The sequence below is a fragment of the Dendrobates tinctorius genome, unplaced genomic scaffold, assembly GCF_039654945.1.
Source record: "Dendrobates tinctorius isolate UK_male_01 unplaced genomic scaffold, ASM3965494v1 ptg000011l, whole genome shotgun sequence".
NCBI classification, from domain to species: Eukaryota; Metazoa; Chordata; class Amphibia; order Anura; family Dendrobatidae; genus Dendrobates; species Dendrobates tinctorius.
Genome location: NW_027361679.1, coordinates 4,180,417 through 4,195,208, shown reverse-complemented (window position 1 = coordinate 4,195,208; position 14,792 = coordinate 4,180,417).

Here is a 14,792-nt window from a genome sequence, read left to right as displayed (position 1 = left end):
GCGTGTCCACATCGGACGTTGTCTGCTTGAATCCTGCTTATACATGTACTATTCACATGATCAGGGTTTTAAATACATCAGTTAGGACTACTCTAAGATGGGTATAATTTGACATTTGGTAGAGCGGCTTTGTATACTGTACATTGTTTGCAAAAAACATGTCAGCTAAATACCCTGTTTTATCATTTTTTTACTAGCACTTGCTGTTTACTGTTACTTTTTACAACAGAGTATTTTTACGCTTGTTTTACTGTATTTTTCTGTGCTTCAGTCTTTTGGTGTTGTGAACACTGTCATACAGACTTGTTGGCAGTGTGCATGGCCCATGTGTGTTTTTGTGTCAAATTGGTTTCTTGCTATTGCAAGTCTGGGGAGGTTCCACCCCTCTCTTATGGGCCGTGCACACAAAAGCCGTCTTCTATAGCGTGTCCACATCGGACGTTGCCTGCTTGAATCCTGCTTATACAGGTACTATTCACATGATCAGGCTTTTAAATACATCAGTTAGGACTGCTCTAAGATGGGTATACCTTGACGTTTGGTAGAGCGGCTTAGTATACATTTTGTGCAATAAAGGTATCAACTAAATACCCTGTTTTATCATCTTTTTACTAGCTCTTGCTGTTTACTGTTACTTTTTTACAACAGATTATTTTAACGTTTGTTTTACTGTATTTTTCTGTGCTTGTCTTTTGGTGATGTGAACACTGTCATACAGACTTGTTTGCAGTGTGCATGGCCCATGTGTGTTTTTGTGTCAAGTAGGATTAATAATGGATAGGTGTCTTATTAACACCTCTCCTTTATTAACCCGGCTTAATGTCACCTTTCAGTAGCAAGGTGACTTTAACCCATTATTATTAACACATGAGCCACCTGTTGTGAATTCCCTTGCTCGGACTTCTGAGCTGGAGCTCCCTCTGCTCCCTCTGGTGGTTACTGGGAGTAGTGGAGCTGGCCAGGTTGATGGAAGTTTCCCACCTGACGACGATAATTGGGAATCTGGCATTACTGGCTGGGAGCATATAATTGAGCAGGCTTCCCTTGGTGGTTGCTGGTGATTTCCTCCTTGTGCATTTGGAGTTCTTTTGTCTCCTGCCTGATCTGCATGGTTCAGTTAAGTGATTATTTTGCTAATCCTTTGCATCTAATCTGGTTGTGCCTTTTTTTTTGCTAGCTGCTTTGTTGCTAGGGTTCAGCGTACTCCCTGCTGGGGGCAGTGCAGGGCCCCACTCATATGTTAAAGCTTGTGTCAGTTTGTTCAGTCCCTTGTTATGTTAGTATCTTTTGCTTTGCTTCCAGTTCATACCAGAGTGCTGATCTAGCGGGGCGGGGGTGAGATCGTGTGGCCTCAGGTTTTTTGTATATCAGATGTGTTGGATTTTTTAGGGTTTTGTGCGTGATTGCAGACAGTATCTTTTCTGTCCTGTCCTGTCCTGTCCTGTCTAGACAGCTTGGGCCCACCGTTTGCTCAGTCTATTCTCTGCCTGTGTTTGTGTCTCATCTTGTCTCACCGGCAATATATGTTTGGGGGCTGTCTATTCCTTTGGGGATCTGCTCCGGGGCAGTTTAGATTTCACCTTTCTGGTTTTAGGCTTAGTTAGTTCTCCGGCTGTGCCGAGGCATATAGGGCATTGTAGGAACGCTCCACGGCTACTGCTAGTTTGTGTTGATAGGATCAGGGATCTGCAATCCGCTTAGTTACCAACCTCTCTGGTTTTCTGGTGGCTTAGCCTGTTCCTGCCATCCTCCTCGGTGACCCATTCATAATAGAATCACCAGCCCAAACTGTAGACTCTAGGGTACTCAAAAGAAGGAAAGAATTGTGAAAAAAAAAAAAAGTGTCAGAATTTTTTTTATATATTTTTTCCTCTTTTTCTCTGGGGTCGTAGGAGGATTTTTTCTTTAATGGAGACTAAACAAATGTTCAATTGTGTTGAGCAGCTCGCCGCTGAAGTGCGGGGAATTTCTGCCTATCTCGCTCAATCATCTGCTGTAGAACCAAAGATCACTACTCCTGATGTGTTTTCCGGGGATCGGTCAAAATTTTTGAATTTCAGGAATAATAATAATAATAATAAATTTTATTTCTATAGCGCCGACATATTCCGCAGCACTTTACATTTCAGGGGGAATTTGTACAGACAATAGACATTACAGCATAACAATAATCACATAAATTATAACAAATATCAAGAGGAATGAGGGCCCTGCTCGCAAGCTTACAGTCTATGAGGAAAGAGGTAGACACGAAAGGTGGGTGGTAACAGTTGCCCTGATTGTATGGACCAGCCATAACAGTTGCCCTGATTGTATGGACCAGCCATAATGTTAAGTGTGTAACAGTACAGACACAGAGGGCTAATGGATGCATAAAGCATGTGGGAACATGATGCGGGGAACCTGGTTATGGTAAAACTTTTGGCTGTGCCACACAGGGATAGTTAGGTTAATGTGTTGAGGCGGTAGGCCAGTCTGAATAAATGCGTTTTCAGGACACGCTTAAAATTGTGGAGATTGGGGACTAATTGTATTGACCTGGGAAGTGCATTCCAAAGAATTGGCACAGCACGTGTAAAGTCTTGGAGACGGGAGTGGGAGGTTCTGATTATTGAGGATGCTAACCTCAGGTTATGGATAAGGCTATGTGCACACGTAGCGGAACTCTCGCGGAAGTTACCGTGAGAATTCCGGAATTCCATTCTGCGGGAAAATCGCATTTTGAATTCCCGCGATTTTCCCGTGGAAAAACTAGCGATTTGCAAGCGTAATTAGCTTGCAAAATGCTAGCGTTTTCCAAGCGATCTGGAGCATCGCTTGGAGAACTGATTGACTGGTTGATCACACTCGTTAAACTTAGTGTTTGACTAGTGTGACCAACTTTTTACTACTGAGGCTGCCTATGCAGCCTCAGTAGTAAAAGATAAAATGTAAAAAATAATTAAAAAAATAAAAAATATTGTTATTCTCACCTTCCGGCGTCCCGTGCAGCCTTCCCGCCTCTCTCCACGCTCCCGGTCCCATTTTTCCGTATGTGCGCTGTTCAGATTTAGTGTTAGGGACTCACAAAATCTGGGGACCCTTGACGTTGGGTTGTGAGCTAATCTACTTTGGCCAAAATAGTAACTAATACCCCATATCTTTTTATCTTTTTGCACTTTTTATCATTTTGATGCATATATACAGTGCTGAGCAGCCCGCCTGCTAATACTATGGGTGTCATTAATAGGCTGTTCGGACACTTTGCACCACACTTATCTGTGTGACTTATGTCCTATGCAAGCCCTATTTGTGTGCATTTTTTTCCACTAGGCAGCCAGACCATATTGGGTTACTGGCTGTTCTCATCAGTGGTTTTGCACCTGTGCTGCCCCAGCCTTTATTAATGGAGGTCTGCTGCATCCTGCTAGTGCACTAGTCAGGGTTTTGGTGAGTTAACCTTTCAAATGTGTTTTTTTACTATATGTAAACCATGTGTCTATCATGTCGGGTTCGGGAATGATTTTACTGAAGCCGGCAATTGATTTAGCAGCTACTATGCTATGTACAACTCTATGAATTATAAATATGTATATATATATGTGTGTGTCTCAATGACTTGTATATATACAGTGCCTTGCAAAAGTATTCAGCCCCCTGGAACTTTTCAACCTTTTCCCACATATCATGCTTCAAACATAAAGATACCAAATGTAAATTTTTGGTGAAGAATCAACAACAAGTGGAACACAATTGTGAAGTTGAACGAAATTTATTGTTTTTTTTTTAAACTTTTGTGGAAAGTCAAAAATTGAAAAGTGGGGCGTGCAATATTATTTGGCCCCTTTAACTTAATACTTTGTTGTGCCACCTTTTGCTGCGATTACAGCTGCAAGTCGCTTGGGGTATTTCTCAGTTTTGTACATCGAGAGACTGAAATTCTTACCCATTCTTCCTTGGCAAACAGCTCGGGCTCAGTGTGGTTTGATGGAGATCGTTTGTGAACAGCAGTTTTCAGCTCTTTCCACAGATTCTCAAGTGGATTCAGGTCTGGACTTTGACTTGGCCATTCTAACACCTGGATAAGATTATTTGTGAACCATTCCATTGTAGATTTTGCTTTATGTTTGGGATCATTGTCTTGTCGGACGACAAATCTACGTCCCAGTCTCAGTTTTTTTGCAGACTCCAACAGGTTTTCTTCAAGAATGATCCTGTATTTTGCTTCATCCATCTTCCCATCAACTTTAACCATCTTCCCTGTCCCTGCTGAAGAAAAGCAGCCCCAAACCATGATGCTGCCACCACCATGTTTGCCAGTGGGGATGGTGTGTTGCCTTTAAGCCAAACATATCGTTTGGCATTGTTGCCAAAAAAAAGTTCGATTTTGGTTTCATCTGACCAGAGCACCTTCTTCCACATGTTTGGTGTGTCTGCCAGGTGGCTTGTTGCAAACTTTAAATGACACTTTTTATGAATATCTTTGAGAAATGTCTTTCTTCTTGCCACTCTTCCATAAAGGCCAGATTTGTGCAGTGCCATGACTGATTGTTGTCCTATGGACAAACTGTCCCAGCTCAGCCGTAGATCTCTGCAGTTCATCCAGAGTGATCATGGGCCTCTTGGCTGCATCTCTGATCAGTCTTCTCCTTGTTTGAAATGAAAGTTTAGAGGGATGGCTGGGTCTTGGTATATCATACTCCTTCCATTTCAATATGATCGCTTGCACAGTGCTCCTTGGGATGATTAAAGTTTTGGAAATCATTTTGTATCCAAATCCGGCTTTAAACTTCTCCACAAAAGTATCACGGACCTGCCTGTTGTGTTGCTTGGTCTTCATGATGCTCTCTGTGCTTCAAACAGAACCCTGAGACTATCACAGAGCAGGTGCATGTATACGGAGACTTGATTACACACAGGTGGATTATATTTATCATCATTCGTCATTTAGGACAACATTGGATCATTCGGAGATCCACAATGAACTTCTGGAGTGAGTTTGCTGCACTGAAAGTAAAGGGGCCAAATAATATTGCACGCCCCACTTTTCAGTTTTTGACTTTCCACAAAAATTTAAAATAACCAATAAATTTTGTTCAACTTTTTACAATTGTGTCCCACTTGTTGATTCTTCAGCAAAAATTTACATTTGGTATTAGTTTGAAGCATGATATGTGGGAGAAGGTTGAAAAGTTCCAGGGGGCTGAATACCTTCGCAAGGCACTGTATATATGTATTCTTTGTGTATATACAGTTGTGGCCAAAAGTATTGACACCCCTGCAATTCTGTCAGATAATACTCAGTTTCTTCCTGAAAATGATTGCAAACACAAATTCTTTGGTATTATTATCTTCATTTAATTTGTCTTAAATGGAAAAACACAAAAAGAATTGTCCTAAAGCCAAATTGGATATAATTACACACCAAACATAAAAAAGAGGGTGGACAAAAGTATTGGCACTGTTCGAAAAATCATGTGATGCTTCTCTAATTTGTGTAATTAACAGCACCCGTAACTTACCTGTGGCACCTAACAGGTGTTGGCAATAACTAAATCACACTTGCAGCCAGTTGACATGGATTAAAGTTGACTCAACCTCTGTCCTGTGTCCTTGTGTGTACCACATTGAGCATGGAGAAAAGAAAGAAGACCAAAGAACTGTCTGAGGACTTGAGAAACCAAATTGTGAGGAAGCATGAGCAATCTCAAGGCTACAAGTCCATCTCCAAAGACCTGAATGTTCCTGTGTCTACCGTGCGCAGTGTCATCAAGAAGTTTAAAGCCCATGGCACTGTGGCTAACCTCCCTAGATGTGGACGGAAAAGAAAAATTGACAAGAGATTTCAACACAAGATTGTGCGGATGTTGGATAAAGAACCTCGACTAATATCCAAAGAAATTCAAGCTGCCCTGCAGTCCGAGGGTACAACAGTGTCAACCCGTACTATCCGTCGGCGTCTGAATGAAAAGAGACTGTATGGTAGGAGACCCAGGAAGACCCCACTTCTTACCCCGAGACATAAAAAAGCCAGGCTGGAGTTTGCCAAAACTTACCTGAAAAAGCCTACAACGTTTTGGAAGAATGTTCTCTGGTCAGATGAGACAAAAGTAGAGCTTTTTGGGCAAAGGCATCAACATAGAGTTTACAGGAGAAAAAAAGAGGCATTCAAAGAAAAGAACACGGTCCCTACAGTCAAACATGGCGGATGTTGCCTGATGTTTTGGGGTTGCTTTGCTGCCTCTGGCACTGGACTGCTTGACCGTGTGCATGGCATTATGAAGTCAGAAGACTACCAACAAATTTCGCAGCATAATGTAGGGCCCAGTGTGAGAAAGCTGGGTCTCCCTCAGAGGTCAAGGGTCTTCCAGCAGGACAATGACCCAAAACACACTTCAAAAAGCACTAGAAAATGGTTTGAGAGAAAGCACTGGAGACTTCTAAGGTGGCCAGCAATGAGCCCAGACCAGAATCCCATAGAACACATGTGGAGAGATCTAAAAATGGCAGTTTGGAGAAGGCACCCTTCAAATATCAGGGACCTGGAGCAGTTTGCCAAAGAAGAATGGTCTAAAATTCCAGCAGAGCATTGTAAGAAACTCATTGATGGTTACCGGAAGCAGTTGGTCGCAGTTATTTTGGCTAAAGGTTGTGCAACCAAGTATTAGGCTGAGGGTGCCAATACTTTTGTCTGGCCCATTTTTGGAGTTTTGTGTGAAATGATCAATGTTTTGCTTTTTGCTTCATTCTTTTTTGTGTTTTTTAATTTAAGACAAATTAAATGAAGATAATAATACCAAAGAAAAGAGTATTATCTGACAGAATTGCAGGGGTGTCAATACTTTTGGCCACAACTGTATGTATTCTTTCTTTTGTGTTTTAACCTGTCAAGAGCATGCTCAGTTAAAAAAAAAAGGATCCGTCGCCGGCATATGTCATTTGACGGATGACAACGGATCCTGCGCCCATAGGCTTTCATTCTAGCAAGCGACGGATCCGTTGCTGTCCATTTTTTCGACGGACACAAAAACGTTGCCTTGTGCATTGTCTCCGGCTGCCGGACAAAAAAATTTCAACGGATCCGGCGAACGATGGACGAAACCTGAGGCCATCCATCGCAATCCGTCGCTAATACAAGTCTATGAGAAAAAAACGGATCCAACGGCGTCAGTCGGCAGATCCGTTTTTAAAAAAACTACGGATTGTGAGTGATGTAAAAAACTGATATGTGAAGGCAGCCTAAGGCTATTTTTAGATTTCCGGATTTTAAATCTTCCATTAATCTACAGCTGCTTTTTCCTCCCTGAAATGGGACGTCATCATTGCACACTGCACAGGTGCTGCCATTAAATCAACAGATGCTTTTTCCTCCCTGAAATGGGACGTCATCATTGGACGGGTGCTGCCATTGATCTACAGCTGCTTTTTCCTCCCTGAAATGGGACGTCATCATTGCACGGGTGCTGCCATTAATCTACAGCTGCTTTTTCCTCCCTGAAATGGGACGTCATCATTGCACGGGTGCTGCCATTAATCCACAGCTGCTTTTTCCTCCCTGAAATGGGACGTCATCATTGGACAGGTGCTGCCATTGATCTACAGCTGCTTTTTCCTCCCTGAAATGGGACGTCATCATTGGACGGGTGCTGCCATTAATCTACAGCTGCTTTTTCCTCCCTGAAATGGGATGTCATTAGTGACATCCATTTCAAAGACTTGTTTTGTCACTGCTGTACTGAGCATGTGCAGATTGTTAATTCAGACGCCTGCTCAGTACACTCTTACCTGCTCGCTGTACCCACTGCCATTCAATGCACACTAGGAGCTCACTGACCAGTTCGTCCTTTCCCTTTAGAGCAGCCAGGGAGTACACTGCCAGTTCGCATTGAAAGGGTGGTCAGGTCTTAAACTACAAGTCTGTAGTCACTCTGCGACCGGAGACTTATCATGGGAAACACCTATGAGTTAGATATTGTCACAACACCCCTATATGCATTCCTTGAGGGGTTTAGTGTCCAAAATGGGGTCACTTGTGGGTTTCTTCTTTTTGAGTACCTCAGGGGCTCTGCAATTGCAACATGGCTGGATAATCTTCTTTATAACATTGGGACATGAAAACAATAACCATTTTTTTCCCAGGAAAATGTTGTTGCTGTAGTACCAAGTTTGTCTTTTTCACAAGGAATAATAGGGGGTAATATACACCACAATTTATTACACAAGTTCTCCTGAATGCGCTGATATCCCATGTGTGGTCAAAAACTAATGTTTGTGCACACTGCTGGGCTAGGTAAGAAAATGGCGCTATTTGATTTTTAGAGGGCAAACATGGCTGGAATAGATTGTGGATGTTGCATTTGCAGAACAATTGAGGTACCAAAACATCAGAAACTCTCCTCAAGTGACGACATTTTGGATGCTAAAATCAAGGAATTCATCTAGGGATTTTATGACCATTTTTTAACACATAGGTGTTTCCCACAATTTTCTAAGATCGCGATGTGAAAATTAAAAAATACTTTAGCTCTGTTAATATGTTAATTTAGCCTCAAATATTACATTCTCACAAGAAGTAATTGGAGAAAATGGACCCCGTAATTTATTATGCATTTTCTAGTGAATGTGGCAATACCACATACGGTCATGGCAAAAAGTGTTCGCACCCTTGAAAATGTTCCAGAAAATGAAGTATTTTTCCTAGAAAATTGTTGGAAGAAGGTGCCTTCAAATATGAAGCCTGGAGCAGTTTGCAAAGGAAGAGTGGTCCAAAATTCCACTTGAGAGCTGCAAGAAGCTTGTTGATGGTTATAGGAAGCAATTGATTGCAGTTATTTATTCATAAGGGTGTGCAGGGAAATATTAACCCTCTCACTACCTTTTGATTTTCCATTTTTGCGCTTTCGTTTTTTGCTCCCCTTCTTCCCACGGCCATACCTTTTTTATTTTTCCATCCACATGGCCATTTGAGGGCTCAATTCTTATTGGATTAGTTGTACATTTGAATTATACCATTGATTTTACCATATTTTGCAAGCCTCCCAACCGTCCCGGATCTAGAGGGACAGTCCCGATTTTGACCGCCTGCCCCGCTGTCCCGGGCGGGAGCTTATTTTTACCGCACTGCACTGAGCCGCAAGGCCCCCCATGCACCGACCCCATCCATTCCTCGCCCTCCCAGAGAGACCCGCCACCGCAGCCCCTCACTGATAAATCCCAGCAATGACATTCCTAAGCTGCTCTGTGCGCTTAGGACCTGTGATGAGGTCACAGGAGGGGAGGAGTCAGGGGCCACTTGATCAGGGGCCTCGGTGTTTGCAGGACTCTACTGTTCTGGTTGTCAGGGTGCTGGATGAGGGGAAGTTTGTGTGGGGTCTGGAGGGGTTTACAGGGTGTACGGAGCAGAGCCGTGTGTGTACAGGGTGTACGGAGCAGAGCCGTGTGTGTACGAGGTGTAAGGAGCAGAGCCGTGTGTGTACGAGGTGTGCGGAGCGGAGCCGTGTGTGTACGAGGTGTGCGGAGCGGAGCCGTGTGTGTACGAGGTGTGCGGAGCGGAGCCGTGTGTGTACGAGGTGTGCGGAACGGAGCCGTGTGTGTACGAGGTGTACGGAGCGGAGCCGTGTGTGTACGAGGTGTACGGAGCGGAGCCGTGTGTGTACGAGGTGTGCGGAGCGGAGCCGTGTGTGTACGAGGTGTGCGGAGCGGAGCCGTGTGTGTACGAGGTGTGCGGAGCGGAGCCGTGTGTGTACGAGGTGTGCGGAACGGAGCCGTGTGTGTACGAGGTGTATGGAGCGGAGCCGTGTGTGTGTACGAGGTGTACGGAGTGGAGCCGTGTGTGTACGAGGTGTACGGAGCGGAGCCGTGTGTGTACGGGGTGTACGGAGCGGAGCCACACCTGTATGAGGTGAGCGGAGCTGAGCCATGTGTATGGAGCGGAACAGAGCCGCATGTGTACGAGGTTTACGGCATGGAGCCATGTGTGTACTGAGTGGAGCCATGTGTGTGCGAGGTGTACGGAGCAGAGCCATGTGTGTACAAAGCAGAACTGTGTATGTATGAGGTGTGCGGAGCCGTGCGTGTACAAGGTGTATGGTGGGGAGCATTCATACCTCCGAACCGTCCTGGATCCAGTGGAACAGTCGCGATTTTGAGATCCTGCCCCGCTGTCCCAGACGGGAGCTTACTTTTCCTGCGGACACAGGAGTACACGGCAGAGCCCCGAGGAGCACTTTAAAAACTCGCACGTGACGTTCCACTGGAAGTGATGTGCTGGAAGCCTACTGGAAATTAGGTAATTTCTGGAGGAGATTGTGACAGAACCATGGAGGCACTTCAGGGAATGCTTCAGATCCATCACCATGTCCTCCCGTGGACAGCGGGATTGTCTTGGAATCGGGGATGCCAGCCATGTAAGTGGATCATGTAACTTGTAACTTGATTGGGGCTGTTTATCCACCCTCTAGACTATTCTGCATTTCAACGCTTCAGCAATTTTTCTCTTCTGTAAGCGTCCAGGGAGATTAGCTACAGTACCGTCGGTTGTAACCTTGGACAAATGAACATCCAGATATCTGGAGATGGACTTGTAACCTTAAGATTGTTGATATTGTTCAACAATTTTGGTTCTAAGGTCCTCAGACAGTTCTCTTATCTTCTTTCTGTTCTCCGTGTTTACTGTTGAAAAACACAACACAGATGCAAAGATTGAGAAAACGTCTCCCCTTTTTATCTTGTTTCAGGTGTGATTTTCATATTGCCCACACCTGTTACTTACCACAGATGAGTTTCAACGTTTCAACGACCATCACATGCTTGAAACAAAATCGTTTACCCGCAATTTTGGAAAAGTGCCAACTATTTTGTCTGGTCCATTCTTTGTGTTTTTTGTGAAATTATGTCCAATTTGCCTTTTATTCTCTGTTTTTTTTCGTGTTTTTCCAATACATACAAAAGTAATAAACGTGTGTATAGGAAATCATGTAATTGCAATAAATTTCTGGGAGAAATACTTCATATTCTGAAACAATTTCAAGGGTGCCAACACTTTCGGTCATTACTGTATAAGTCAGTCTTCTTTGAAGCTCAGCATAAAGTATCAAGATGGCAGCAACAGAAGCCTTGAGCAAGCCTTCTGTTGCCTTAGCAACCCATTGGCGCCCCGCTATCAAGTCACAGGGTGCAGAAGAGAGCTGGTAAGTGCGAGTTGCGATGCACGTACGATTTAAATGCTGCTGGTTGACAGAGCCAATTAAATAGTCAATATGATTTGATACTGCATTAAGTGGATGTAAAGCAGTGAGGGGGGATCATATGCGTGGGTCGATATGTGTTCCCAGGATGTGGACGGAGTCCTATTGAACCCGCTGGAGGGCTTTGTGTTCACAGCAGGATGCCTGTGAGTCACAAGGCAAAATAAAATAAATAGTGGATTGGGTCCAAGTAGTGACTCAGTCAGAATTTTAGTTAAACTCGTTAAAGGCTTTTATTTTTAGAGGGCTTTGCAGGTTTGGTAGTGGGGAGAATCCCTCTCTCCAAGCCGGGTGTTGGAAGCAGCTCTATGGCCACGATTCCATTTAAATCTGTCAGTTTTGCCTTGGGTGGGTCAGTTTGGAGTTTGCAAGCTGCAGAGAAGCAGGCTCTTTGCAACCCAGGTCTGTGTGGATTTAGCACAGAGCCTGGGGCTTCAAGGCGCCTGATGCACCCAAGAGACACAGCGGTGTCATTGTCCACAACAAGGGGTTTTGAACACAGACTGTATATTTGGAAACCCGGCTGCGATCCGGAGGATATCACGCCTGTATGTAAGGCTGCAAATAAAGACACTGTTTATGTAGAACTTTCTGTGGTCCCTGCCTGTTTGTCGCACTGCACTAACCCCGCTGCACTACAGAGGGTTAAAGGGAACCTGTCACCAGTTCTGCCGATATAAGTTACAGCCATCACTTTTCAGGGCTGATATACAGCATTCTAAAATGCTGTATATCTGTCCCCAACCCGACCTGTAAGAGAAGAAAAATAACTTTTATTATACTCCCCTGCAGGGTGGTCCGGACCGATGGGTGTCTTCTTGGTCCAGCGCCTCCCATCTTCTTGTGATGCCGCCCTTCTTCTTGATTCATGCGGATGATGCATCCCTGCGTCATCCACAAAAAAACAAAACCAACCTATCACCACCCAACCACAAACACACAAAAAAATAGCTGAATAGCCAATAGAGTATATATGTCTTTGAGGAAAAAAGTACCTGCTCCTAAATTGAAGCAGTGTGAACTATTTAGGAGCAGGTGCTTTTTTCCTCAAAGCCATATAAACTCTATTGGCTATTCAGCTATTTTTTTGTGTGTTTGTGGTTGGGTGGTGATAGGTTGTTTTTTTTTTTTTTGTAATGTACTATTTATTAACCATGTCGTCTTTGTAGCCCTTTATTGCAATAGGACTACTTTTATATATTTTTGTCAAGTAAAAATATTATTTCAATTGGTATTCAAGAGGGCTTATATTTGATATTCCCCTCTTTTTCTGAGATGATGTGTACCGTTTTTTCAAAACCTACCTTGGTCTAGGTGCTTTCAGCTACAGTATATTTGTCTACATATATTTACTCTATTGTATCAAAAAAAAATTTTTTTAAACAGGTCTTGGGTTTTCTTTATGGTGGTTCAACTGAGTATACCCATATATTAGCAAATGCTTTAGGTGTTCCTGGTGGCCATGGTGGCCTTTTTGAAGTAGGCCATTTTGGATCCAACTTTATTTTTTCCAATGGGAAGAGGGTCATGTGACACATCAAACTTATTTAGAATTTCACAAGAAAAACACTTGTGTGCTTGGTTCTAATGTAACTTTATTCTTTATTTACAAGTTTATGACCACTTATGAAATGTGTAGAAAGTGCTGCCCATTGTGTTGGATTGTCAATGCAACCCTCTTCTCCCACTCTTGACACACTGATAGCAACACCCAGGAAGAAATGCTAGCACAGGCTTCCAGTATCCGGTATTTCAGATGCTGCACATCTCGTATCTTCACAGCATATGTAGACATAACATTTACGATATTTATTAACTTTTTTGTGTGGTATAACAAACTGGTTTAAGGGCATACAAATTTAAAGGTTGAAAATTGCTAAACTTTCTATTTTTTTGTCAAATTTTCGCCATTTTCATAAATGTACGCAAATCATGTCGACCAAAATTTACTATTAACATTAAGTACATGTCACAAAAAAACTTTCTCAGAATCAGTGGGATCTGCTGAAGCGTTCGAGTCATAACCGTATAAACAATGGTCAAATTTAAAAAATTTGACCTGGTCATTAAGGTCAAAAGTGGCTGTCACTAAAGGGTTAAACAAACTGCAGTGATTGACAAGGGTTTTCTGAAAACGCTCTTGACAGCAAAAACACTTGAAAATACAAGTCATTCACGCCTAGATATGTATATGTCACAAGTAAAACAGTTCACATTCGCACTGGGGTCTGAGTTGGAGGCTGATGTGTTGATTCTTCTAATCATAATGAATAATCAGTATTATTTTTTTCTATTATGCATATTTATAAGCTGTGGACTTATTATGAAATAATAACTTTGAGTCTCTGACATTATGAACAATATCTGGCTTTTTGTTTATGCATCAAAAATATATGCATATACTTTTACTGAGCCTACTGCGCCACCTTCTGGACATTTTTCTGTAACGCATTAGTATATTATGATGCCTCAGTCTTCCATTAGCTTGCTTCCTCCTAAATTTTAATTTGGTTTTAAGCTTTGTGTAATTCTGAGATCAATAAATTAAATACTGTTAATATATTTAGTATTTGTTCATTATTATCATTTGTTCATTGTGCAACAAATTGTCACCTATTAACACTTGTGGACCTGACAAATTTGCAGCAAATACAAAAAAATAAATTTTTACCACTAAAATGTCATATTTCCATGTCTCAATGTTATAAAATTCTGTGAGGCGCCTATGGGTTCAAAATACTCAGTACGCCCCTAGATGAATTCTCTGAGGGGTCCAGTTTCCAAAATGATGTCACTTGTTGGTTGTTTCTACTGTCTTCAAATGGCAAGGGCTCTTCAAATGTGACATGGCATTTACAATCTATCTGTCATGGGTTTACCACGACAGAGAGGAGCCAGAAGACCGCAACGTCTAATTTCCCCTACTCCTGCACTGATTAGAAGCACCTCATATTAAACAGTGCAAGTTTCTTTTAGCAGTGCAGGGGTTAATCTGCTTATATGAGAGATCCTGGAAGCTTTCCTCTGGTAAGGCTCTCAGCTGTGCTCTGTTAGCCTTTCCCATCTATATAAACTAGGTCCTGGCTAGCACACATTGTCAGAAAGCTTTTGCTGCATGGCTGGTGGTTGCTGGTTGTTATTGAAGAAGGTGTTTGGTGGATTTATCTGTGACTGTTTCAAGGCTTTGAGTGTGTGATAATTCTCTTTTCGTACTTTGGTTTAACCCCATCCTCCACTCCCCGATGTTTCCTCTGTTGTTTGTGTGTGTGTATTTGTATGATTGGTATTTTCCTATACCCTGTTCATATTATCTTGTTAATCTGGTTAGTGTATTACGGTACACTACTACTCACCTCTTTCCTGAGTAGGGGAAGGGTACAGACTGAGCCCCTGCTCCTGGGACACCTGACAACAGAGTCATGATATTAGCTCTGATCGAAACCATTTTTTGATCCATTATGTATCCTCTCACTGGGCAACTGCAGCAGCTCAGCCTGGAGGTGGCAGATCTACACATTTTCATTTTCCAGCACCCTAACATATCAGGTTTGAAGATTGTGACTACCA